This window comes from Myiozetetes cayanensis, unplaced genomic scaffold (genome assembly GCF_022539395.1).
Source record: "Myiozetetes cayanensis isolate MyiCay16 unplaced genomic scaffold, myiCay2020 scf2-11, whole genome shotgun sequence".
Lineage (NCBI taxonomy): Eukaryota > Metazoa > Chordata > Aves > Passeriformes > Tyrannidae > Myiozetetes > Myiozetetes cayanensis.
Window position 1 is genome coordinate 53783390 of NW_026087411.1, and position 23382 is coordinate 53806771.

General features: G+C 38.4%; 1 protein-coding gene across 3 annotated transcripts in view; it reads left to right on the plus strand.

Annotated features, from left to right (window-relative positions):
• Positions 1–23382, plus strand: part of TULP4 (TUB like protein 4) — a 153656-nt gene that overhangs the window by 195 nt on the left and 130079 nt on the right. Inside the window, exon 1 of one of the 3 annotated variants that reach the window (XM_050316195.1) lies at positions 162–214. The exons of 1 other annotated variant lie outside the window; for it this stretch is intronic. The gene's annotated coding sequence lies outside the window, so the exon portion shown is untranslated. Of the gene's footprint in view, positions 1–161; positions 215–289; positions 342–23382 lie in introns of those variants that run through there. One more of the 3 variants, XM_050316196.1, reaches the window with a different exon arrangement.

Genomic DNA, 23382 nt, shown 5'->3' on the forward strand with positions numbered 1-23382 from the left:
GGCTGTTTCCCCTTGCCAAGCGAGCTGTCACCGTGCCGGCCGTGGCCGTGGCCGTGGCCGTGTCCGTGCCGTGGGCCGGGCCGCTTCGGCGGTGCCGCGAGGGCAGCCCCGGCCCGGCGGGGGCGGAGCCGGCCGGGGCAGTGTGGCGGTCACGTGGCGGGGTCACGTGGCGGGGGAGCCGGGCCCAGCCGCCGCCGCCGCTGCTCCGGGAGCGGTGAGAGACGGAGCCGGGAGGGCGGGCAGGGGAGGAGGGAGGGAGGGAAGCGGGGCGTGTGTGTTGGGGGAGGAGGCCCGCGGGCGCGAGTGGCCGCCGCCCGCTCCGCCGCTGCCGCCGCGCCGAGGTGAGTGCGGGAGAGGGGGGGCGCGATGGGCCGGGCGCTGTGCGGGGCCGCGGGCGGCTGCGGGGCTGTTTTCCTTTTGTTCCGGCGGCCGGCAGGGCGGTCCGCTCTCCGGGGGCGGAGGGGGTCCCGGAGCGCCGCCGGGACGGGCGCGTCCATCGTGTGCCGCGAGCCGCGTCCTTCCCCCCGCGGCTCCCCCGCGCCCGGCGGGCACCGGCCGGGATGAGCCCCGGGAGCGGCGGGCGGGGGCAGCCTGGAGCCCCGGCCTTCCCTCGCACCTGCGGCTCCGGGCGGGGGGCTGGTGGGAGTCTCCGCCCTCTCTCGGAGGCTCGGGAGCGGGCGGGGGTCCGGGAGCCGCGGGCGGCGGCGAGGGGAGCGCTGGCTCCGGCAGCACCTGTGACTCTCGGCGCACCGCTCGTACCGCTGCGATGTGTAAACAGTTTTGTCTTTTTCATCTTATTAGTCTCTTTTTTTTTTTTTTGTCTTTCTTTTTCTCCGATGTTCTCCCCAGGCCCCCTTACCGGGAGGGGGGCGGGGAGGTCCGGGGGGGGGGCACACGGTTCGGAAATGTGCCCCGCGATATGGTAAAATTCGCCCAAGGAGCGCAACTCCTTCGCATTCTTTCGTGTTGCGTTTTCTCATCGTGCCTTTCAATAAGCGTCTGTGTGCGAACGTGTTCCAGCTCCTTGGCTTCCTAAAGGTTTCCGAAAAAAGTGCACGAATCGTTTGCCTATTCAGTGCTTAAATTTGACGTAGACATTAGAACATACAATTAAAACAGCTGTATGGGGTTAGATTAAAGGTCCGTCTTGTTTGGATTCCCATTTCTGCGAGTGGCACGTAGCAGATGTTTAGGAAACACCATAACAACAGGGTGAGCGTGCTGTGAATCTTTGGGAAAACAGCCAGGCCTCCAGCAGTTTGAGGTTAAGGGAGTGCCTGAGTCAAATGTGATGTTTTAGTATTTAAGAGTCCTTTTTCTTCCATGACTTAGATATACCTGTTTTCAAAAAAGAATAAGGCAAAGGCCTCTTCATAGAAAAGTTTTTTTCTTTAAAAAATATAATTGCAGTCATGTTATTGTCATAGGTAGTTTCATTTTGCCTGTATTAAATTTGCCTGTCCAAGGATTACTGATACATGAGCAACATCCTGTGTTTTGAATAGGTAAGGGATTATTGCAATGGATGTTTTTTACACATATGGAAGCTGTAAATAAAAAAATTGGTTTTAACATCTGTTTTTACAAATAATTTGCAAAATGTAAGTCTAACACTAAACACTAAAAATAACTGTTTAATAACATTAAGTATAGGAAGAGCTGTGTCAAAATAGCAAGTGCTTTACCATAAATATAGTATTGACAGCTTTGAAGATGATTACATGAACCACTAACATTTAACTATTTATACTTACGCTTAAAGGGTTAACTTGTTTTCTCATTCATCAAGACTTCTGATAAAATAATTTCGATCATACCATCACAGATGTTTCCACAATAGCAAAAGCATTCCTGGGGATGCTAGCTATCAACTTGATCCTGCAATCCTAATTCAAGAAATAGCTTCATGGCAGTAGTTCCTAACCTGATTGATCTTATAAGGAACTTTTGCACAAGTGGGCCTCATTTTTCACAGGCAATGTGAATGTCAAGCAAAGTAGAGCTATTTCAAAAAACTGCATATTCCCCCACGCCCCCGGTGGAATTTTATAAGAAGGTCATTATAGTTTCTTGGGGTCTGAAAAGACATAGTGGGTTGGTGTGTGTGTAAAGATAGATATTTATAAGATTATAGATAGATATTTATAAGATTAAAAATAGCTTAGAAAACTGACAACTGTAACTGTTATGAATGATTTTCATAGAATGATGTGGAGTATTTTTTTTGTACATCACTTGTAACAACTGTGGAATTCTCACCTAGTCAACAGATGTTTATTGTAAAACCCTTAATACGTTTCATTATTCTATGAAAACGCTACTCGTGTTGAACCATACTGAGCTCATGATGGGCTGTTTAAAATATCCAATATATTTCCTTCAGTAAGGCTATGAATAGCATTAAATGGTTCTATTATAAGCTTGCACCAAGAAAGCTGTTGTAGTGCACCTGATTCCTTTTTATCAGAAAAAAAGACTGATTCATCTGAACTTTCAGATAAAATCAGTTTTGTTTATAACTAGCCTCTAGAAAAAGTTGTACTTGTTTTATGTAATTATTAAGCATACTTACAATATACAGCTTTTAGCAGTGCTTTTCATTATTAGGTCTCAAAGCACCTTGCAAAAGAATTCAGTGTAATTATTCTCTTCTTATCTTAGGGTAATTATTATCATCTTATCTAGTGCTCATAAAGAGATCATTGTCTGCCTGTGGTTGCTATAAGTAACTCTATAAAAAGGTCTAATAATAAAATCAGATTTTTTTTATTTAATCTTTTTTTTACACTAAACCCCCTCAAACTCGCCTGTTTTGTACAGTTTTCTGTTGCAGCATTTTTGTTTCATTTAACGAAGACTGAGGTAATTTCATACTGTACCTTCCATGCCAGTGTTGGAAGCTAAGCCTGTGCTTTACGTATAACAGTCTTCTCTTCTTAGTATTAAAAGAGACTTTGCTGAAGGCTTAACCAAATTCATTGATGAGTTAGAAAATGATTCAGGACAGTTCCTGTTAAGGTGATGGAAGTAGTAATGGTGCACATCTCTAGTTCAGTTACCAGTGAGCTTGACTGCTAAGAGAGTTAGTATTTCTGTCTTTTCATATCTATCAGGAAGAAAAGTGTGTGTGAGTGAGTGAGGTTACGTGGCCAGCATCCTCATATCTTCTTTGTTTTCCTTCATCTCCACCATGTAGAGCTGGTAGAAATAGTACAGAATCTTACATTTCATTTGTTTGACTGGAACCACCAGTTCCAGTCACGATCAGTGTTCCATTTTTGTAATGCATCTGGTAGCAGAACAAACTTCTGATGCTAGAGGTGTGAAGTACATGGTGTTTTCCAACTACCTCTATTAGTTGGGGTGTGTAGGTGATTATTACTAATTACATTATTGGTGCATATAAATAGTTTAGTTTAGGTCTTGAGGTCTTCTACTCAGTTGATATTTTGCAAAATAGAAGAAAAAGTCTTTTTTTAAGTCCAAGACAATACATTAAATCATTGCTTTTTGGGAATAAAATACAAGTTAGGAAATGTATAAAAGGTTTGATAAGGGAAGAATTATAATTTGGGAACTACTAAGGAAACAAAGACTTACCTACTGTAATGAATTGTTTGTTAGAATTTTTATAGGTGTAGTCAGTTATTTGAGTTGGATCTCTGTAGAAACAATGCCTGCTTGTAGTCAGGCTAGCATCTAGATTTCAGTTAGATTTGCATGGTTTCATGTTATTTGGAAAAAGGTCCAAGAGGAAATGTTTTGAGAAGTCCAGTTTCAAGAAACTGCCTATTGCTGTGTTCATTGTTTTTATGTGACTCTTTGTTTTGATCCATTATTTTGTATTTGATCCATTATTTCCATGTTGTGTCATTTTTAACTAATACTGTTGTTTACATAATTTTACAGTACTTCAATACTTCAGTATGTTTTAAATGGTCTATGATAATAGTTTTCACTTTGTGCTGATAGCTATGAAAGACCTTAGTATTACTCAGCTACATTCCATATCATTGATAGCTATATCAAAGCTGATCTGGGGAATCTCCCACTGGAAAGCTGAGCTGTTTGTGTAGTGTGGAGGTCCTTTGTTGCTTTCTGCATAGTTTGAGAGCTAGCAGACCCAGCTGGTAGGCATACACTTTCCTAGTACCCTGGGTGTGAACAGTCTCCAACATCTTTGTCTAGTGCAAACTAGTTTTTGCAAAACATTTACTTGAAGAATGATTCTCCCGTTAGAATATAAAGATCTAGCATTTCTCAATACTCATATCAATCCATCCTATCAGTTCTTCTGCTTTGTATGTGAGGTGGAATAGATTCCTCTCCTTTGAAGACAGTCTTTTCACTAAATACTTGTTGAAGCAAATATCTTGCAGCTTAAATACTTTCTAAATAAAGTCTTCATATATCTATTGTTTCACTAGTTTGGACAGTAATCGCAATGTAAAATTTCAGAGAAGGTCAGATCCATTCACATAGCCATTTAAAGAAAACTAGTGCAAATACTTTACCAGTGGTACCTGGTGCCATTTAAGCAGACAAAATCATAGAAAGGAGCCATAAATGTTGGACACAATATGAAAAAGAGAATCTTTCTGCACGTATAGTAAGACTATGATGGAAGAGCAGTATTTTTGAAGATAAGTAGCAAATAAAGTTATTGTAAAAAGCAGAGGTTGACTGCCTGCTGTGATCGTGATGGATCACAGTCCACAGGAGGCTCTTTAGTTGTAGAAAGACAAAATTCTTAAGTTGTGAGAGGGAGAAAGCACTCTCACTTTTATTCTCTTTTGGGTGCAGTATTTAGTACAGTGGGAACCCTGGTTTGTTGGGCATCCAAGCATTAGTAGCAATGTTATTGCTACCTGTGCTATATAAAGAACAGATCTCTCTATTCTTATGGAAAGGTGGGATGACTTTTAGGAAATCCTTTCACTTGTAAATACCTAAAAAAATAAAACACAACCCTAGAGATCTACCTGTCTAAAATCCGAATAAAATACCCAGAAGGGAGATTGACTGCCATAAATCCTGTCTTGTAGATCATAGGAGGTGTGGATAGTAGTTAATGTATAAAAATATAAAAAATGTTACCCATAAAGCTATTTTAAGTGTTAAGTAAAACTTTTAAGGGGGAGTGAATTCAGCTAAGGGAGAAGAAGGAAGAGTTATATATTTGTGGTGTCTTTCCCAGCTCTAACGAGTCATGTAAGTATATTAAGAACTGTTACTATATAAATATCTTGGCTGCCATACAAGTGCCCTACATAGTGTTTGGAAATGAGGGACTTGAACAGTGTAGGTGTTGAACCAGCTTTAGATATTGTACCTTCCTTTTTCCCAGGCACAAAAATATGGACCTAAGAATGGTATATCAGCTCAGACCAGAGGTGTTTCTACATTAGTATTGTTTTTAACAGTGAATGATAGCAGATGCCTGGGAAAGAGTAATATAGGGTGTGCAAATAGCTGAGTGTCTGAAGGGAAATATCACTGATTTCTTTCTAACAGGACGCAGTTTAGGGGTCTCTGGGCAGATGGTTTGGTAGTTAATCACATGGGTTGTAATAGTTATGAATTTCAGCATCTTTTTTTTGAACCTGTGATAGCTTTAGCATCTGCTGCATCCTGTGACACAAGAATGACAGAAGTCTAAAGTGTCCATTTTTAGTTAGACTGTTGCCAGCTTAAGAGTTACAATCTTCCACTCCTTTCATTTTGTATGGTGTAAAACCCAGTTGTTTTTAATTTGTAAAATTCTATATGAAACTGTAATGGATAAAGATGAGTTCTTGATGTGTACATATGGAAAGTGAGGCCCTGTGTACAAACTCTTGTTCACTGAGAAATACAGAAGAAGTCTTCATAAAATCTCACTTCTAGTAAAGTCCAGTATGTTTACGCCTTGCATTTATCTTAACATGGAACCTGAGAACTGCTTATAGCCAGTTTTGCTCTTAGCAATGTGTCTTTTTGTAAAGACCATGATGTTCATATCTGTATATGAATTCTACCTATAAAAAGCTGGCCAAGTAATTGCCAAGTTTGTAATTTTTTACAAGAATAAAGGAAGTTTTGATTGAGATTTTGGTGTGAACTTTTTGTAACTGAGTAGCAGAGGACACATATCAGTATTTGTCATACGGTCATTCAAGAAAAAAGTAAAACATTCCTGAATAATTTGGAAACAGAACAGCATGTTAATGAAATGGCTCTTTCCTATGGTCAGTACTCAAACTTTGACCTAATCTGTGATTCTTCACTTAATGTGAAGAAACAATGATATAAATCAAATGGATTTGATGTACATTTCCAGACGTGGATTGCTCTGGAGTCTTTTGAGTGCTTTTGCAGTCTGATATGAGCTTATTGAATTCCTACTTCCTTCTCTTAAATATTAGGGTTTGTTAGCAGATCTTTAATGATGTTTAATGATGCCTAAGGCAAAGGATCCTTTATGGCATATATATGATATATTTTTTTTTCCTTTTAAATTTGTCAGAACAGAAAATGGGACCACAGCTTCCATTGTCCATTAGCTGTTTATTAATTCAATTAACTGAAACAGTGAAAGTGGTTGATTCTAGGAGAGATTTAAAAAAAAAAAAATTTATTTGAATTTTATAATGACATGGGAAGCTATGCAGTGGAAATCTGCTATCTTGCATGAATAATCAAGTGATAAAATTAAACCAACTCTTGTTACAGGTATGCACTTTGGAAGCGTGTGATGTTTTTCCAAAGTAAAGATAAAGACATAGAAAAGATTAAAAAAAGATTAGAGCAGTGGAGGAAGGGACATGGTTCTTCTAAGGATACCTATATCATCTTAGTGGGAACTGTAATAGACCACTATGAGCAGGAATTAGTCTGTTTCTCTCAACAAAAACAAACTTTCATTCATCAACAGGGTTCTATTAAAAGCAAATACAAATCACAAGATTAAGTGGTTGAGTCCTCTTCCTCTGAGTTGCAGACCATCCAGAGGTGGATTCCTACCAGGTTTTGCCAGGCCACTGAGGAGTCATTCTCTTCCTTTATACCAGCAGAATAACCCTGTGGAACATGTATTAAATCCAATATAAGTTATCTCCCAGTGTTGCAAAAAGAATTTTTGAATTTGAAAGTCTGCTCACTGGAGCTGTAATAAGATTGAGGAAAGTGTAGTGTATAAAAAAAGTATAATTTGAGCTCTGTACTAGTGCTGGGAGTATGATGCCTGTACAGTATTAGTCCTTCCTCCCAGAGGCATCAGGGGCTCATGCTGGGTAAATGCATTGACAGCACCTCCTGGAAAATGCCTCAGCTTACATGCTGCAAGTCTTATTAGCAAGATGCTACTCTGCTCTTCTACAGAGGAAATGGACATGGAGAGAGGACATAAGGGAAACAGAGCAAAGATTATATGTACAGACACATTTCATCCACATAATATAAGTAGTTCACAAGAACTGCATATTACCTATGTTCTAGTAGCAAATTGCTGACTGTCCTTGTTAGGGAAACACGTTCAGTCAAAAAATACCCATATCCAATGGATAAATATCCAATACCTGAATGACAGAGAGATGGTGAAACCACACGGACAAGGCTGACATGAAACAGTATGAGAATTTAATAACCATGTTGACTCTTAGAGGTACGATTCACGCTGACTTTTTAAAGGAAGGATTTTAGAGTCTGGCTTCAGTGACTTTTCCATGGTGTCTTCTAAATCCTATTAAGGAGTTATAGAGGACTTTGCTTTCTTAGTTGTTATGGACAAGAAGTTAATAATGGGAAAAAAACCCAAAACCAAACTAGTACTTATTTTTATTAACAAAGGAATTGGAAGTTGCTCTCTCTTCCAAGGATTTAAATGACAGAACACTGATTAGATAGTGATGATGTAGCTTGGGAGATGAGGAAGATTATATGGAAAATTCTTATCATACAGTTTCATTTTCAGTACTGTGTTGGTGGGTTTTGCAGTCATTATTAATACAGAAAACAGATGACCTGAATAGTAGTTGTTCTGGGCTAAAAGTGACCAGTAATGCTGAAAGATCTCACAAAAGATATCCTCCTATTTCCATGGGAAGTGACAGTAGTCTTTTGTCCCTGTCATAGAGAGGTTATATTCCAACAGTTGGATAGTTAATTGTCTTCCCCTTCTCCCTTTGGAGTTTGCTTTAAGTATTTCTGGTGTGAGGAAGCTTCCAGGTGGTTTGAAGAGAAAATATTTATGATATAATTGTCCAGTGCTGTGGTGCCAGAACAAGCTCTTGCAGTTAAGAGTTGGATGTGGTGATCCTTGTGGGTCCCTTCCAACTCAGGATATTCTGTGATTCTGAATTTTAAAACAGCATTGCTCATCGAAGCTTCAGAAATACTAGGAAAACTTGGATCCCTGATTTGGATTTGAGTTTGTGTCCATCCTTGTCGTTCAAGGATTCACGGGGAAACCAAGAATTAGCCACCATTTGCTGTAATGAAAATTCTCCTAAAACGATCAAATGACCTTTACATGGGAAATAACAATAGGATTTTTCTAGTGTCTTGAGGAGTAGATCTGCTACTAGTTGTCCATCATCTTTAAGGAAGATGTAATGGGACAGATACATTGTGAGGTTTTGGATCATACTGATTTTCCTCTGGCTGCGTAGTCATAGTTTTGACAAATGTCATCAGTTGAGAAATCTTGTTTGGGTGTGGTTTTTTGTTTGTTTAGTTTTAAAGCACCTTGTTTGGTTAGCTTATCTAAAAATCTACCTGAAAAATTGCCCCAATTTAAAAACAAATAACAATTGCATGCAGGCATACTTGGCTGCACGGCAAGATCTATTTTTGGAAAAGGTTTCTGTCTTGGTTTTACTTAATTTTAATGATCGAGAGTTTTACCTTCATTTGAGACATCCTAATGAATTTTGACTTCTTTTCCAGTCATTTGTAATAGATAAATGAGTGCATCCTCTGGATCAGATTTCAGAATCATTTCTGTAAGGGAAGCTATGCTTATCTTCAGATAACCCCAGGTATTCCAGTAATTCCTAATGTGTTTGAAGTTCTGCCTCTGCTTGTTTGGTGTTTACTCTGGTGGGTCTTGTGGTTGGAAAGGTGAAGTAGGCTGTAGGAGGCTGCTACCATCAAAGTACAGCAATTTAAAAGGCAAGTGCAACCCCATGTAGGTGACTGTTCTGATGTAATGGTGATTTAAAAAAAACAAAACCAAAGTGTGTCAGTCTAAAGTAACAGTAAAATTTTGATTTTATTTTTGTTGTGCATTAGTTGATGATTACAACAGCAGACTGGGAGTCAGAACTTCTGTACTCCTCTCTCAATTCTACCATAAGCTTCTGTATTGCTTTGAGATGCTTAATTGTCTTTTACTTAACAGTATAATGAGAATAATGCTATTTTCCTACTTCTTGTAGGATCACTGAGGCTAGTAAAGCACTCCTAGGACATTGGATAAAAGGTTCAAAATTCCAGGCTCATGTTAAAAGAAATAGTGTAGTTGGAATTGAGTCAAATGTTCACTCAAATGAAAATGATTAGGCTAAGTACCGGTTAAACCAAAAATATTGCAGGAAGAGAGGAGACTGAAACAGGACAGGCTAAACTGTAAATGCTGGTATGCAACTCTTTATTTCCTTGTGTTCTAGGTGATTCTTGACATTGTGAACTCTTGGCTTGTCACTTAATGTTGTAAACCACCAGACACAAAAATGATGCTAAGGTTACAATGCTTCAAAATTGTAAGAATGACAGAAGTGCATGCCTGGATGAGGTATCCACATAGGGCATGTATTTGAACACATCCACTAAAGCCCTCTTGTATTGAAGGATTCCTCCATATCCTTGTACCAGATAGGGAATCATGAAAAGAGTCCACAGTGTCACTAGCTTAGGGTATGGTGTGTTGGGATTTTTGGGAGTTAACAATGAGAAGTCTTTATCATTCATTCATTGGTAAGGCTTGTATTTGTGATGAAAAGGTTAGTGCATTTCTTTCTCCCCTGTGTCTTAGAAAATACATCTGCAGAGTATTCAGCTTTATCCATAGAGATGCTTTTTGGCTGCAGATATTTATGTAAGGTTGTGGGAGTTTTCATTTTCACAGCAATGTTTTTGTTTACTGAAGCAGTACAAATAAGGCAGGGCTGCTCTTTTGTTGGAAAGCCTTACCCTACCTACTTGGGATTGTTTCTGGAGGACAGATTACTAATTCCTATAACATTTTTCCTTAGTTCTTTAATAATTAACTCAACTATGATGCCCCAGATTTATTTTTGAACAATGTAATATATAATATACCAAATACAGTTTATCTATGTTGATGTTAAGATGAAAACTAAACATTAAGGTTATGTGGCCTAAACTTCCACGCAGCACTGTCTTTGTGAAGCTGGGTGAAGCTTACGCTAAACTAAAGAAGTGTTCTTTCCTGAGAAAGTGAGACTTAAATTCATGATGCAGGTATGAAGTTTGCTCTCACAAACTGTTGACTGTTTATAGTTAACAGTTAACTGCTGGTACTGTGCAGTTAACAGCTAACTGTTAATAGGACTGTTGTTTCTTGCATCTGGATGTAGGTAGAGACCCGGTGAAGAAGAGGATTGTACTTCCAGATAAAAAGGTGAATATAAAATTTCTTAGGTCACAGAGTGGGGTAAGAAAACTCAAGAAGGTCCTTGTTTTGAGGCTTATCAGTGTTCTGGTGCAAATATTTATTTAGAAATTAAACCAAACAAATGAAACATGCCATGAAAAATGCAGTGAATAAAATTGAGTTCTTTTGTAATAATTTTCTTCACTAGGTTTCTCAAATCATGGTGTGAAGCTCCCTGGGTGTCTCATCTTGAGCTACTTGCCACCTCTCTTTGTAACGTGTCTTGTTCACCTATCTTTTTTTCTTTCTACTTTTTGAAGGGCTTATACTTTGTCTTCACAGGTTTACTTGCCTTCTTTGAGTAGCTGAATGAATTCAGGGGTCTCTCAGGGATTTCAGTTCATCAAAGGATGATAGCACTGTCATGTTTCTTCTCTTTTCCCTCTGCATTTTTGAGTTTTTCTTTCAGGACAGGCTCCTGTGGCTGTGTGATTGATACTGTGCACAGTTCCTCATAGTGAGACTGTTAAGGTTTTTGCTCTCTAAACTCTGATGTTTGTTAGGTGGCCTGTACCATAGTACTCAGGCCTTCTCTTTCAAGCTTTTCTTGCTGGGTATTTCAAAGTATGAATAAGTGATAACAGGGAGGGAAGAGTTGTGAGAGATGCTGGATTCATAGAAGCGTGGAGCTTGTTTGCAGCATTAGGCTATCTAGTGCACTTTGCAGCACTCTTGCTGTGAACTGACAGACTTTTGTTCGCTATTTTGGAAAATTTCATGCCCAGAACTCTGGTCAAAACACTATTTAAACAAAAAATGGCTACTACTCTGAAACCTATAGTCTCTTTTCTTATGTTAAGATTGTCAGACTTAATATAGAGGTGTCCTATACTCTACTATTTGAAGGATCAAAGGCTTAATAAATGCGATATTTCAAGTTGTGAGTTATTTTCCCTAGTACCCATTCACATGGAGTATCTTCTGCAGAATTATTCTGGTGTTTATAAACAAAGTGGACAAAAGTTTAAATTTTTTCGGGTAGGTTTGTGTAGTCTGTGTTCGATTTCTTTTTCTCTTTTTCCTCTAGATTCAAAATCTTTACTGATTGTAAATAAGGCATTCCCTCATGCTGGTTATAAGTCAAAATCTGTCTTGGGACAATTGCCTCTTTCTTAGCATGATGTCAGTGAAAAGCCTGAAAATGCTGCCATGCAGCAGCTTGCTTTCTCAGCTAGGATAGTATTGTTTATTGTCAGGGGCTTGTTAGATCCTTAGTATCATAGCAACTGATTGTATATAGCATAGTCATAACATCCTTGGGTCAGATGCCTTGACTCTTTGTGGTTATACCCACAATCAGCAGGGTATCATAGTGTGTTTGTAGCTTGAGAATATAAAGACGTATTTTGCTGAACCTATGCCTTGATCAGCTGAAAAGATTGCTTCCTGCTTTCTAGTGTTTTTGTCACATTTCTGTCACACAGAAACAAAAATGAAGCAAAGGTACACAGCTTTTGGGTTGAGACAGGTGTAGTGGTTATCAAGGAGGTATTTTTCCATGTCCTTTCTGTTCCCCCAGCCCCTGTCATGTTATGTAATTACAGTAGTAGCCAAAAATATGTCTGTAAAGAGTCCATCATGAGGATAACACTCTCTTCTCTCAGGAGTTTGCAATCTGCATTAATTTTTAAGGCAGACACATATTGTATATTTCTATCAGTTGTGTCTTTATGGGAATAATTTGAAGGGAATCACTGCCCTCCTAATTTTTTCATCAGCATTTTATCTCTGTTTTGCTTAATTGCTGATTGCACATTTTTTTTAATAATGCTCCTAACTTATTGAGACAGGATTGTCTTGCACAGTGGATTTTATGAACATGTAATTTCTGATGTCAAATAATTTAGCATTTAATTGGCATGCTAATAAAAAAATGCTTCAATAGCTCTGGCTTTGTTTCCTTTTTTTATTTTTTTTTTTGAGTGTGTCATACAAATGCTGTTACTAGTCTGAAGGATACAGATTCTGCCACCTCCCTCCCCCCCAAACCCTGTATCTTTACTAAGCTAATTAAGCATCCCTTGTACAAGATGGCAGATGACACTCTAGTATGTATGTAACGCTCTTGACCTGTTTACTCAGTCCTGGAAATTAATACCATGCCTGAAGTCTGATTTGGGCCTTTTGCCCAAGAGCTTTAGCATCATGGTTTCAAAATAAAACTACGTGAATTCCACATGTTGATCTAGTGCTCTTCTTACCCTGTGAACCACCTGCCTCTTCTCAATATGGCCTTGGTTCATTCCATTTTCCCAGAAGGAAACTTGCTCCTTGTGTCTCTGCTTTTCTCTTAGAGGGATTCCCTCCAGCTCTGCCGTTAGCTGCATGACTGGGATAATGTTTGTCGTGACCTGATGTCTCAGCTGGAAGGGAGCAGATCAGTCACTGGTCAGGTTGGAACCAGCTTCGAAAGATTGACCCGCTGCTGCCAAATGACTCTGCGGGATTTGGCAGATAACCATTGCAATTTTTCTTGTCACATGTGCATATGTAGGTGGCTTTGAATAAGAGGAAGTAGAAATACTGATTTCTGCATAGTGCCTCTATTATGAGCTGGACATATGCATTGTTCATGCCATATTCATCCGTCTGAAATCTTATGGATGTTGAGATTAGAATTATGAAGACTCTATATTTTCCTGAAGTTTTAAATAATTAAAACTAATACATCTATTTTTTGTCTGCTTTTTTTGTCTGTAAAGCGAACAAAATATGTTGAAGTCTGACCTTGTCCGTTTGCTGTGTCTTCTCCTGCTATACTTGGTAGAGACTGTTGCCAGTCTACTGCTGAATGATTAGAAGAGAATGTGTGCCTGCACCTCATGCAATTTACATTAGAATTTGCCTTATTAGCTTGGTATTATCTTCATTATCAGCTTTTAAACTGAGATTTGGGATCTTTTTGCATTGTGGTGGACCAGCAAAATCATGGGTCCATAATGGAGGAGAAATCTTTCTGAAAATACCATTGCCAGAAGCCTTTTTTTACTATGATATGTTGGAGAGCACTTACAGGATGGCTATAAATGGATATTAGAAGATACTACTTTTAAGTGTAATTTTTTTTCTTCGTCTATTGCAGTAAATTTAGCCTTTAGTGTAAGTCGTCAAATTTAAGTAAAATAGCTTTGCTGATAAATAATCTGGGTATGTATATCTTAAATGTTTTCACTGAAGTTTTAAAAGTGCATTAGACCACTAAAGTGAGGGAAGTTGTTGAGTAAATAGTTGGATTCAGTTTGCTGAAGGGGCAGATCAGCCTGCAACAGATTTTCTTCAGTAGACATAGATGAAAAATTCTGTGTTTATTTCAGTGTAGTTTATGTCATTTTTTTTTCAAGGAGAAGCTGAAAAGGGTTGTTTTCTTCTTACACAATATAATAAAACTGAAATGTGATGTTGAGATCAGCTGTTTCTACTGATGAAGTGATGCAGCATCTAGAAGGTCAGCTCAGTTCACAAACTAATGATAATTCTTCATTTTATTTAAAATAAATAGTTTAATTTTCAGTGAAAAACATGATTAATAGAGGCACATGAGTCCAAAAATCTAGTGTAGTTTTATTAGTAACATTCTCTAAATCTTGTAAAACTTGCATTTCTGTAAATGGAATTCTAGTTTCCTTTGAAAGTAACTTTATACAGTTGTGAGTTTGGAAGATGATCCTGAAATGCAATCCTTTAAAATACTGGGGGTGGGGGTGTTTGTTTGTGGTTTTATTTGTTTGTTTTGTTTTGTTATTCCCCAGCAACATTGTTCACACTGGATTTTGGACTGTTGTCAGTGGTATTTCTTGTTCTAGACTGGATCTTATAACACTTCAGAGTACCTTGTGTACTTGCTGTGTGATGTATGCAGATACAGTGTGTCAGTTGGACACAGATGGCAGTTTGGAGAACATCTGGTCCAGAAAATGAGAAGGAACATTTAACCACTCTTTTTTTTTTTTTTTTTTCCGAATGAAAGATAGAAGTGGACAGAAAAGTTTTGAAGCAAGATAGAAATTGACAGGAAAATACCAGATGAGCTACACTTGGTGGTGATAGGATCATAGCATAGACTGGAAGCCAGTAATGGTAAATTCTACCTTCATATTTCAATGCTATCTTTCCCTTCAGTATTAAGAAAGGTGCTTCAGCTCTGTCCTCTGGAAGAAGTTCTGTGGTGCAGCTGAGCTGAGTTAACAACTTTCTGTTTCTGAAATGACTCCCTGCACCTAAGTCTTGTGTCTGCTCCTTAACTTCAGCCCCAACACTCATCTGACCCATCAGTGTTTTAATCCAGCTCCCTAAGGCCACAGAGTATTTCTCGCTTTTTAAAAAATATTTATTTTCTGATGTTTTAAGAAACTGAGTCTGCCCAAGGACAGGAGTCAGACAGGCACCCAGCAATGAAAAGGGGGATGAGGGCCAACCAAATCTAGGAAGGGAAACTGGAGTGGGCCATTGGGGTGGTAGAGATTAAGAAGTCTTTCTACGGCAAAGGCTGCTTTGAACACTTATCTTGCAGGCCTGTACCTTTAGGAAGGAATCATACTTATGTATCTGACACAGTTGCTAAAAAGACTTTGTAGTTTGGCATTCAAAACATCGCAAGTGGTGAGAAAGATCTTACAGAAGCAATCCTACCTTACTGTATACTGAATGTACTACTACTTTTTCCATAAAGCTTTATTTCTCAAGAGACAATGCTTGGATAAAGCTGTTGGATTACCACTGACAGTGGTAACTGCCAGTCACATATCGACTCTTCTGTTGAGGAGTGAAGCTCCCTTGGTATTAGTAATTTTGTGGTGAGAGCAGGGCTATGTGTTTGACTTATTGAAGGTCGCTATGAGAAACCCCGTAGTGTTTCCGTAGGTCATAGCAATGTAATTATAGATGCTTCATTTGAAAATTGATAAGGTGTCAGTTATTTGTAGCTCTGCTTCTGAGCAAAAAAGCAATAACAAGTGTTGAACAGAGCAAATGACCTGCATGCACCTGATTTTTGTCTGCATCTGCATGTGAAATTCCAGAAGATAGACTTGAGTTTGCTTTTAGTCTGTTAGAACTCTTGATGATCTGGGTACTGTTCTGAGAAGCAGCAATAAAGGGCATTCCTTATCAACCCAATGCAGTTGCTTTGTGCTTTGGCTTTTGGCTCTTGCAAGGAGAGCAACAGATCCAAGAATCACAGAACACATTGCATGGGGTAATGTTATTAAACAGTAAGTGCCTTGCTATGCTCTGCTTAAAAATTTTGATAAAACGTTGAAGCATTGGGAGGGAATAATCCTGTGACATCTGTAAGGCTCTATATAAGAAACAAACACTGCTTTATTGTAGAACATCCCAGCATATGTCCTCCCCATCCCAGCAGGAGACTGACTGCCTAGCAGAAGATAGGCTGTAATCAGGTCCCTGTAGCTCTGCATTGCTCTAATGTGTCTGTCAAGAATCTAGCGCTGTCTTGCTTTATTTTATGCTTTATATTGCCTTCTGTGAGATGAATTTCTTCGTCTCAAATGAAAATTGGTAAACATACAAGTGCAAAATAAAGCTTGTGAGTTATATTTATAAGAAGCCTTTTGACTACTTTCAGTCAACTGAAATACCAATTTAATTATTTTTTGGATGTGAGCTCTAGTTTCTTTAGCTTTAATCAACATAATATAGCTTTCCAGCCTTTTTTGCTTACACTGGTTACAAGATTTCAGAAAGTACTTTGCTTCAGTTGCTAACTGTAGTTAAGCAGATAAAAAGAAATCATATGGGTTGGATATTTTATTATTTTATAGACATTTTACCCCTGAAGGGAGGGGAAAGTCCATAAATCTTGCAAATAGTATTTCTTACCTACTTACTCAGTAAAAATAACCAAAAAAAAACCCACCCCAAAAATATGCAAGATAATTCAACAGACCAGAAAGACTTTGCAGATGATGTGTAGCTGTCTTGGAGTACCAAGGGTAGAATATCTCCCTCTACATGGATGGAAACAGGAAAGAAGTTCTAGAGAATTCTTAAACCTAGTGCTATACTTTGGTCACTCTCTAGAGCAAGGGGAAGAAAACCTGGTTTTGTTAGTAGGTCCCTTAAATGTCATGTATGTCTGAGATCTTTTGCAGTTCAGTTGCTTAAGGACTTCGTGTCCAGTAGGGATGGACAGAAAAGGATGCAATATCTGTTTTATGGAGTTTGTGGTTATTTATCAGTAAAACGCTTTTTTATTCCCATTCTTAGTGATAGATTTTGGAAGGATTACTGTAGGATTGACAGTGTAGGGAGTAGCTGGAAGATAAAACTGGCATATTACATATCTCTCAGGTGTGGTTATTTGTAAAATTATTTGTTCCTGTATGATAATTGTCTTTAGGGGTTTGCTTTTTGCAAGCGTATTGTGGAACATTTATCCATTCAATTCTATGTTACAGTTATTTAACATGCTTGGAACAGTTTATGGCACCTCCTTACACTGGCTTTGTAGTTTTATTAATGCACAGAATTGCTCATCCTGGGAATGCAATGAGTGGGTTATTCTTTTTTTTTTTCTCCTGGGTAATCCTAGCAACTTTCCATATTCCATTCCAGAGACACAAGCATTACACAGCCCCTTGTACAAGAGAAATACATTACAATATAGATGTAAGGAGAAATAGCAGTGACAGTAAAACAACTGTGGTATGGTGATCTACAGTTAGAAACAAGGCAGTATATTTACATGTCATGTCTTGCTTTGTATCTTTTTATAAAGAAATAGGCTGATTTCAGGCAAACAGATAATCTTTGGATTATAGATGAAGTATAATAGATTTTTTTTTGTTTTATATCTTACATCAAGAAGCCCAATATTGAGTTGGTAGGTTGACAATTCAATTAAATCAGCATCTGTGTCAGGTATTATTTGAGGTTTTATAGTCACTGAGTAATAGATTTTCCCATATTAATTTAGGTATTTAATTCTTTTACTAGTTAGGAATAGAATTTTTGTATTCTGACATTGTAATTTTTGTATATTAATCATCTGTCTTTGTTTCATGCTGTCATTCAGTAGAAGAGTAAGTGAAAAGTAATATATAATTTTACTTATTTTTGTAGAATTTCTTAAAAAATATTCTTCAGTTATTTCATTTCAGAAGCCTTTTATCAGCTTTATGAAATAGTGTATTTTTACTTTTTTTCTTTAAGTAATGTTTGTTGTGTGCATCCATCTGCTACAGATCAAACGTAATTTCTGTTTCAAGCAGATGCTGGACTATTGATTTCATACAATCTAGTTAATAAAGGTAACAAGAAAGCATATAGTTTTCTCATAGTAACACCTATTATGTGGCTTCTGCATAATACACAGTTAATGGAGAAAGTATTAAGGTGTCAGTGCAGCCTTAGACACTGAAGTACTATACTGTCTTATGTTCATTGAATCTAAGAAGAAACTGGAATATACTGATCCTCTTAAGCTACTGAATTGAAATCCTGAAAAAGATGTTTTCATGTAATTTGTTTTAATAGACTTTGCAAGCTCAAGGGGACGACTGACACTGCAAGATTATGATGTTACCTTGCCAAGCTGCTTACCAGAAAAAGCAGTAGAATTTTCCTTGAATAGTTTGCGAGCAGGCTTTTTTAGTACAGAAGAGGAACCTTCAGTACAGGTGTTGAGTTTTACAAAGGGAATCATCAAGGTGGATTATATGTTGTTTCTTTTCTCTTAACTGTTCTGCTTTTTCACCCCTTCACATAGACATACCGAAGTAGCTCATAATATGGTAAATATCTTTTGTGCCTCTGGAGGTACTTTGTGAAGTACTTATTTAATAAAATATTTTACTGAAACAAGTTTATCTAAATATGTAGTAATTTTAGGCATAGAAGGAAATGAGTGACTATGTAAGATAGCCATAAAATTTTAGGTCAAAATTATGTTATTTGTGAAATGACCTCAGATTGCTTTTATCTTCTTATTGTTACTTCTGTCTAGGAAAGGCAAAGTGTGCTTGAGCAAAGCATGATTGGAGGACTATGACCTATATTTGTCAGGTTTAGCAGAAGCTGTCTGCTAAGTAGCACAGCATCTACTAAATGCAATCATATTACTTCCCCAAATCCAAGTTTTCAAAATGAAGTAGAAAACGTTACGAAGCTGACATTCTTCAGCCAAATCAGTATTTTCTATGGCTGTTTTGAAGAGTTTACAATCTTCACCTGAAGATCCACATGCTCCTTGGAAAAGGCAGTAAGGTGAAACTTGGCAATGGGAAAGAAGAAAATCCAAAGAAAGAATGTTTCTTCCTCCTGTTTAGTCATACATATCTTTAGCTTTGATTATATATGAATGAATTAGCTCTGTGTGAGTATATATCTAAAAGATACAGGTTTAACTGTGATGATGAATCTTCCCTTTTGATTCTCCTGTTGGTGGATTCTAAATCTGAGCTTTAAAAAGAAATTAAATCTAATAATAAGCATAGGTTAGGTAAAGAGGTATTGAAAAAGGCATTGAGAGTTTTCTATTGAGGAAGAGAAATAATTGGGTCCAAGTAGTTTAGCAGTTGCTGCACTTATATAACTTCCTGGGGGAAAAAAAAGGAATAAAATTATAGCACCTAGCTAGCGAGTTATGAGAATATTACTTTGACATAAAAAATCCCCACGGAAATGTGCAGCATTTGCTTACTTTCTTGATGAAACCTGAATATTTGTTCAATGGAAGAACATTTTCATAACTTTGTAGAGATTAAAGTTAGAAGCAAGCACTAGCCTGGTAGTTGTCTCCTATTTCTCCTTGAATGTACTTTTCTAGTGTTTGTGAAATTCTTTTTCTATTCATTCATTTTCTCCTATGATCATTGTAACACATATTTATTTTTCATGCTTAAGAAAACAGAAACCACAGTCATTGATAGCCATCCTTCCACCGAATACCTCTGTAGTTGGCAATTTTTACCTATTACAGACTTCTTACTAGAAAGATAGTAGTGTCACAGTCATGCATGAGGAAGGATTGAGTTGTTGGCGACTACAGCGTAACTGCTGTTTCTTATCCCCACTTCAGAATTTTGCATTTTATCTACCTAGGTATTTCATATGAAGAGAGAATCAGAATTGTGAAGACCTCTACAAAGTAATACTGCTTGGACACAAGACTGCTCTGTGAATTTGCCTAGATGCAGATCTGCCTTCCTGCCTTCAGCTCACCCACCAGAACATGACTGTGCCTAGAGGACACCCGTGTCTTGCTGGCCTCCTTGCTTTTGTCTGGACAGGTGGCCAGTCAACACGTGGCATGTTATTGCAGACAGAGCAGATTGGAAACATCATTTACCTAACAAGGCACGTGTATGCAGCTGATCTTGTGCCTTCTGAGTCGTGGTAGTGAAACAACTCATATCTGTACATTTCCGTCTTTGCTGTGCTCCAGGCATTCCATATAAAGCCCTTGGCTTTTACAAAGGCTTTTGCAGTGATTCTCTCTTATTAAGGTTGCCTCTGAAGTGACCACTCCTTGATATGTTTCCATTATATTGCATGCCTCATTTAGCCCAGAGACCTTGGCACAACCTTCCAGAACCTTGACCAAAAAAACACGTAACTTGAAGCAAAAGGGGACAACAGGTATGGGGAGGAGATGAAGCTGTTCTTTAGCTTTGCATTTCTTTATTGCAAGGGCAGGAGTATCCCTGCACTGCATCTAGACCTCTAAGCAGTGGTTGTGAGGTGAGTGCAGGTCCTGAACGCAGACTGAGATCTTCAGCTGTGGCACATTTGAGGGACAGTCAGGACTAGAGTTAAGTTCTTGATCCCAAAGCCAAAGACTGAGAAACCCAAGTTCTTTGCAAAATGCAACTCTTGTCTTTTTATATTTAAAGAAAAATACATATACACACATATCTCCAGCCCACTGAAGGTCATTGTGAGAAGTGCCTTGCTTCACAGTTCTAGGCAAGCAGCCTGTGGTGAGCACAGGACTGCACGGTGGGTAGCTCATACCTGCAGTCCTCTTCCCACCTGTGGTGCAGCTTGGAGGCATCACCAGGAGCTCCCTCCCTGCAGTCTGATGCAGCGTCCTTCCCTGCTGCAACACGCTGCACTCAAACTGCTTCTCAGCGATTATGAGGTTTCTGACTTAAATGTGTCTTGCTGTCCAACAGAAGTAATTATTGTTTATGAGACTCTTTAGAATTTTAAAAACTGGTGATTTCTGTTGTTTTCTCCCTTCATCTCCCCCTCCTTTTTCGTTTTATTGTTTCTTTCCCTGTGTGGCAGCGCCCGTATCACATACAATGGTGTATTGGAATTTTGGAGGAGCATACCAGAACTTCAGTGTATGTTCGTAAGAAAGTATTCAAAGAACCTGTGGGTAGATATTGGAGATAATTAGGAACTAGCTGGAACTGCTGCAGGCTCGAGGGATGTTTGCAGGCTGCAGAATGTTCCTACGGGGAAGAAATTGCTCTGTAATTACAGGCAAGGTCAGTGCAGTCAGTTCAATGGAAAAGAGATGGTGAAAGCTTGGGCTCCCTCCCTTGAAGATCTTTGCATGTCATTAGAGAGACACAGTTGTTGCCACTTTTTAAGGAAGTGCCTGGTGAAGTATACATTGTCTAAGTGTTCTCTGTGCTATGAGGATTGCAGCCTTTTCTTGAGGGAGAAGATTGACACTTAAAGTGAAAGGAATTTCTTGGGCTCACTTCTCATTTCTTTGAATCTCCAGAGTTTTTGGATGTGTTTCAGTGGTGTGAACCTCTAATTTGTTTAAAAGGCTAGTATATGATAATTGTATGTTTTATTTTCTGAAATAGGCCTTTCAGAATCTGTCTGAAGTATTTCTGCTCACTTCAGTTAATTTGAAAATGAGGCATATTTTCATGGGGTTTGGATAGCTTTGGCTCCAGGACATTTTGGTAGCCATCTCAAATTCATTCTCAAGAAAAAAACTTTGCTTCTCTCTCTTCTGAGGACAAATCCCTCAGTCCAGAAATATTCTGTACCCAAACTTTGTCATCAGTAGCCTTCAGGTGACAATACTAGATGCAAGTACTTGTCCCTTCTGTTTCTCATTTGTGTTGTACAGCTCCACTTTTTCCAATTTGCCAGTAGAGCTGAATGTGGGACAGCACTGGGGCTGTGTCAGGCATTGAATCAACTTAAAATAAAAGAGCAAAAGGTTTTGGGCACAGTTCAAACTGATTGAAATCTCCTGCCACACCTCCCAACCCCTTCCTTGCATTGGCAATAGTGTTGTTGCATATGCATGGTGAGTTCACTAAGGGAAGCTCTCTTAAAATCAGTTGCTGTTTTTAGAGGGTAAGTTTTTTGGCAAGATGAGCTTCCTGAAGTGCACAATTGAAAGAGTGCTGGTGCCTTGCGTTAGGAGAGGCCAGAGGGTATGGTTTGTCACAAGAGTGTGGCTGGATCTAGCAAACCACATATATATTGATTAAGCTGTTACGAATCTTCATTTCTAAAATTTTTATTTGGATCATTTCTCTGATGTAGTTCAGACTGTAGCCCCTTGAGTGATCCTTCTGGCTTAAGTGAGGGGCATAGTGTTCTGTGCTGGGGTCAAGAAAGAAATGATCAGAGCTATGGGAGCAGAGATACCTTCTGCTTGTCTTATTGACAAAGCTGAAAACTTTGTACTGTGAAGTTTAGCCTTCAGTTATTTTTCTGGTTTGCTTCCCTGCCATATAAGCATAACAGATCTAGCATTATTTGACTCAGAAATTTCCCGTGAGCTTGTTTGACCAGCAACTGATTAAAGGGACTTGCATCAATTCTTCTACAAGTGGAAATATTATTTATTCATGAAAAGTATATAGTTGTTAAAGAAAGGGTTTCAAAACCAAACCAAAACACAACAACAATAAATTGGGTGTTCTGTCTCGCATGTTTTGGCAGGTTCTGGTGTCTCAAATATCCTTAGGTTTGAGACTGAATCTGTTTTATTCTTTCTAGCTTCTTTTCCCTGTGAACAGCGTAACTATTTACCTGACTTCTTCCATAGGTAGGGTTTTTAACAATCTACTGTATTTCATGTCTTCAGGCCTCTGCCTTTTGGAGAATGTGTATAAATTTGGCAACTCACAATTAATGGCTTCTAACAGCTTACTTAAAGACCTTTGGTGTTTTTCTTGAAAAACATTTTCTTGAAGGCATTTTAAAATTTGTTTATTGGATATTACTTCTAACCACTTTTTAATTAAACTACCATTTAATCTGTTGGTGTAGCATGAAGAATTGGGAGTGCAGTATATATAATAATTCTAGAAATCATACAAATATTTCCTTTATTTTTCATAGAAGAACTATACATGAAAAAGATCTTGCACTTTAAAAAGCATATGCAGTGTACATATATTGTCTTCTCAGCTATTCCAAGGACCCAGGAGGGTCATTCAGCACATCAGAAATGTTGATCAGCTACTACTCCTTTTTATTTTCACTTCTCGGAGAGTGTAATTTGGGGAGGAGATGGTTTTAAGTTTGTCAGAGTATTGCAATGAGATAAATTTTGTCAATACTCACCATAAATATCTGCTGAACAGCCACTAATACAAGCTTCACTTCTCTCAATATGCCAACAAATAATTTTTGTCAGTTTTATTTGCTTAATGATATATAGATGCACATAACTAACATTACAGTGTCTGTATTAATGGGCTGGCAGTTAACATCACAGTGCCTGGCATTACACCTTTGCTACATATTTGTTTCTGGGCAGCTATGCTGAGGTTACAGATCTT